A 4,151-nucleotide genomic window follows, 5' to 3' on the forward strand; every position below is an offset into this window, starting at 1 on the left:
AGAGCAGCGAAAATGACCTCAGACTATAATGCTTTTGTTTCTGAATGTGAATTGACATCTAGGTTATTCTTGAAAAGGGGTATCCGGATACATTTATTGCTACCATTAAGCTTGAGGTTATTCAGGGAAGCAGTATAAAATACTTACCCAACTTGGATAAAATTGTATGCTACCCTGTGGAAAGTCTATGGAAACAAATATGAAGGAAGAAACTAATAAAAAGAAGTTATGTCTTACCATAACATTCCATCTGTGTTGTCTTGACTCTTGGGTATGGAATCTTTTAACTCCTTTTTCAAAATCCTCCGGTTGTGGTGTACAAGAACAAAGAAGTTTTAAGGAGTTGTATGAGCATCCTTCAAGCAGCCACTCTGTTAAAAGTAAAGTGGATACCTTCAATTGTGATTCATGTGGGCACTGCTCCTTTGTTATGAATAAGTTAGAATTTTATATTGAGGCACAGAATAAACAACTAACAGTCAATACGTTCTTCAACTGTAATAATAAAGGTGGGATTTACCTTGCTGCTTATGTTGTATGCCCAGCATTTTACATTGGAAAAACAGAGACCCCTGTGAAGTCCCTCCTCTGGGCCAGTAATCAAGAAGTCCCAATCCTCACCATTGACACCAGTGAGGGACATTCACTTGGAACAAAAATCGATACACACCATTTTTCCAGATGCAGCTCTCTGCACCAAGCACAACTTCCCTTAAGGGCACACAGGGAATACACACAGCCTTGGGGCTGGGTTTCCCCTCTCTCAAACCAGACCCCATATAAGACTCAACACTGTCACAGCTGTACAATTGAGTCCTCAGCCAAGTGTTCCAAGCGAAGTCCTGTAGCACCCTCAATATGAAACCAGTGCTCTGTGTCTTTGCTCCAAGTAGCTGATACACAGACTCTTTGATAATTGATTTTCACACAGACACACACACACACACACACACACACACACACACACACACACCTGGGAAAGCCTGGCACAGATTCACCAGCTATGCACCCAAAGCCCAGACTATAAGTTAGATACTGCTACCAAAACACTCCACAGCCAGCTCTTACAAGCATACCCAGTTATGAGTAAAACATAATACAAATACAAATGGTAGTGTTTGACCAATGCAGCAATGCTTTTCGGGAGCAATAACAGTGTCATCAAATAAATATAAGTACCCTCAATGGTTAAAATATGCTCTAAATGACCAGCCACAATTAAAAGTTTAAATATATTTAATAATAAATAATAAAAAAACATGAAAATACTAAATAACTATTTACAATAAAAACAAGAGTTTCCATCACAGGAAATATTAAAAATAACACAGATGGATAGATTCACACGGATACAGAAAAACAGTACTTAACTAATCTCACTCTATTTTCCTGACTGATTTAAAGAATTACTATTCACTGATTACTTACTAAAATAAGGTAAAATGAAGTGGGTGAGTGATCCTTCTTTGCAAAGTTTCAGAAACAGACTTTCCTGAGACTTCTGTCTCATCTAGTAGATACTGCCAGCCCAGCTAGCTGGAATTTTATAAATAGTTATATGTTATTGGTGAATATCAAAATGATTTATATACAATATTTGTGTTACATATGTATTAGAACTATATGTCATGTGTATATCAAACTGGTTTGTACAGACACGAGTGTTGAAAATGTATTTTATAAAGTGTTTGAAATACATCCACAGTGTGCCCTACTGGAAAATAACAGAAATGTACATGCACTATTGTAACTGTTTAAATGTATATATGTTAACAGTGGAAAATGGGATACAGGTGGTAACCTCAGTCTAGTAAATTTGAGAACAACTGAAATTAAATAACTTTATGGCAAGGCCATAAAAGATGGTATTTTTCAGTTTTCAATATAGCAAGAGACACAATATCTGTACTAGGAAACTTACTGTATTGTCTTTAGGGTGAAGTGATTACTACCTCTAAAAGTGTGAAGGAATGCAATTGTTTTATGACTTCCAGCATCTGCCAAAGATCTGCGGTCTATGTATTTTTACAATTAGATGCTAAACACTGCCAGCTTCCAGCAGTATGAGTTTCATCTGGGAACTAGAGTCAGATGACAAGAAATAATGTCATTCTGCAAGCTATCTCAGAAGTAATATTTTAGATATTAATTTGAGAAGTCTCTTAGTGCGACAGGGCAATCTGTATGCTGTCTTGGACATGACAACAACTAAAAGATCCATTCACCACATCTGCCTGGCTCTATTAATAAGTTCTTAGGTTATAATAACTCTCTTAAATCCAGTCATGAATATAGTGAAGCTTAGTTTAGATATTTTCTTTCTTTATTTGAGGCTGTCCTGCAATGTTGTTTTAAATATTTCCTGTGGTTTTGAATTGTGATGTCGCTGTGAATATATACTTAGTATGATTTTGTTCTTGTATTATTTGTTATTAAATATATTTAAACCATTCATTTTGGCTGACCTGTGTAGAAATATTTAAGTTTTGAGAGTACTTGCATATTTATCTGGTGACACTGTGTGGGCCACTCTTAATAGCCTTGCTCTTGGTCAAACTACCAGTTGTGTTAATATTAATACTACACAGAAAGATTGGATATCCTTTGTTAAGGGCCTTAAAGTAGCTAATGAGGAGTGACTGTTGGCAGTAATAACTACCATATAGTCTGGGCAGAAGGGGGCATAGCTATAGTAAACCTGTGCCAGTCTTTCCCAGGTGTGTGTGTGTATGCGTGTGTGCGTGTAAATGTGTGTGTGCGTGTGTATGTGTATGTGTGTGTAATCAGACCTCAAAGAGTGTGTGTGTCAGCTACTTGGGCAGGGACATGAAGTATTGGTTGGACAGAGAGGGTGATGGAGGTCTTGGACTGGTCACTCAGCTGACATCTCAACTCTATAGCTGTGCTGGTGGGAAGTCTTATTGGGGATCTGGAGAAAGGTAGAGGAACCAGCCCCAGACTGACTGTGGTCTCTGTGTGCTCATAAGGGAAACTGCACTGAAGTGCTGCGTGTGTACTTGTCATCCTCCCATTGTACATCCCCCACTGTTGCTAGTGGTGAGGACTGAGGCTACTTGAGTACTGACTGGCAGTGGTGAGGCATCACACTAGTATTAAAACATAATTTTGGTGCTGGATTACAAAATGACATCACATACATCTGGTCATCTGACTCTGGTTCCTACACTATCCCCTTTACTATAAGCTGAACCAGAATCTAGCACATATGTTTTACCATGCACACATGTAGAGCTTTGCTAAGATGTGTTATCGCATCTGAAAGCTATAAAACCATTTAAAAACTTCTACCCTTCCAGGGTAGCAATTAGTTCGCCCCTAAGGACAATACAGTAAGATTCCTAGTCCTGGTTTTCACAGACATTTTGTTTCTGGATGCAATCAGAACTGTAAGATACAATCTTTATGGCCTAAACCAAGTGATTTTATTTCAGACTATTTTTCAAAGTTAGCTGGACTGAGTTTAACCTCTTCTCTTCCAGTATCCTCTGTTACAATATATTCATTTTAACAGTTACAATACAGTCTGACATACAGGTGTATTTCTTTTCTGTCCAGCAGGACCCATTGTTGGTACTTTTTTAACATAAGCTGGTTTACAAATACATTTTCAACACAAGCACCTTTACAAATAAGTTTGATATACAAATGACATATAATTCTTTACTAAACTCCATCTATCTAAGCTGTCATATGTTACATATCCACTGCCTTACTTTTCCTGGCATAGCTTGCAATACCTCATATCATCACAACCCCCCCAAAAAAAATAACAGATTTACAAACATGCATGTAATAATAAGTGGGGTTCTGATACTAATGCTTTTGCAAAGCACAAAAAAGTGTGAGAACAGTACTTTTTCATTTTTTGTGTTAGAAGATGGTGACTTAGGTCCCTATGGTGGTGCATGAGAAACCCATATAGAGTAAAGGGAGTTATTTTGACAATTTATTGGGAGCAAATTTGGAACCAGGCTGAACAATTGCATTTCCATAAGCCCAGTTTTGAAATTAATGGCTGCTAGATTATGACAATGTTGCTCAATTTACTGTTTATTTTTAATTGATGTGCTTATATATACTGGTTGCAATATTCATTTCATTAGTTCTGTCGAAGTCTAAATGTGTTTGGA

General features: G+C 37.3%; 1 long non-coding RNA gene across 1 annotated transcript in view; it reads right to left on the reverse strand.

Annotated features, from left to right (window-relative positions):
* Positions 1 to 243: 243 nt before the first annotated feature.
* LOC122808126 overlaps positions 244 to 4,151 on the reverse strand; it is a 542,464-nt gene continuing 538,556 nt past the window's right edge. Inside the window, exon 3 of the long non-coding RNA XR_006365794.1 lies at positions 244 to 371. This is a non-coding gene — a long non-coding RNA (uncharacterized LOC122808126). The remainder of the gene's footprint in view (positions 372 to 4,151) is intronic.

Source organism: Protopterus annectens, chromosome 8.part0, assembly GCF_019279795.1.
Source record: "Protopterus annectens isolate FY-2018-M chromosome 8.part0, PAN1.0, whole genome shotgun sequence".
NCBI classification, from domain to species: domain Eukaryota; kingdom Metazoa; phylum Chordata; order Ceratodontiformes; family Protopteridae; genus Protopterus; species Protopterus annectens.